Here is a 249-nt window from a genome sequence, read left to right as displayed (position 1 = left end):
TGCCTGGCTCCTCTTCGGGTTTATATGCACCTGGCTGGATTACTGCTCGCCCTGGAGAAGAAGGAGAAGGGGCAGCAGCGTGACCGCGGCTCCCCTTCGCCAGCCATGTGCTCGGTAAGCGAGGGCAGCAGTACGGACCCCTTGGCGGCCCGCTTCAAGCAGGTGGAGGAGACGCTGGAGAAGCTGCACCGGGAGAACAGGAGCTTGAAGAACAAAGTGCCCCGGTACAACGCGCTCTGCACCTTGTAC

Source organism: Egretta garzetta, unplaced genomic scaffold (genome assembly GCF_000687185.1).
Source record: "Egretta garzetta isolate BGI_Z169 unplaced genomic scaffold, ASM68718v1 scaffold107, whole genome shotgun sequence".
Lineage (NCBI taxonomy): Eukaryota > Metazoa > Chordata > Aves > Pelecaniformes > Ardeidae > Egretta > Egretta garzetta.
This window is presented reverse-complemented; position numbering follows the sequence as displayed.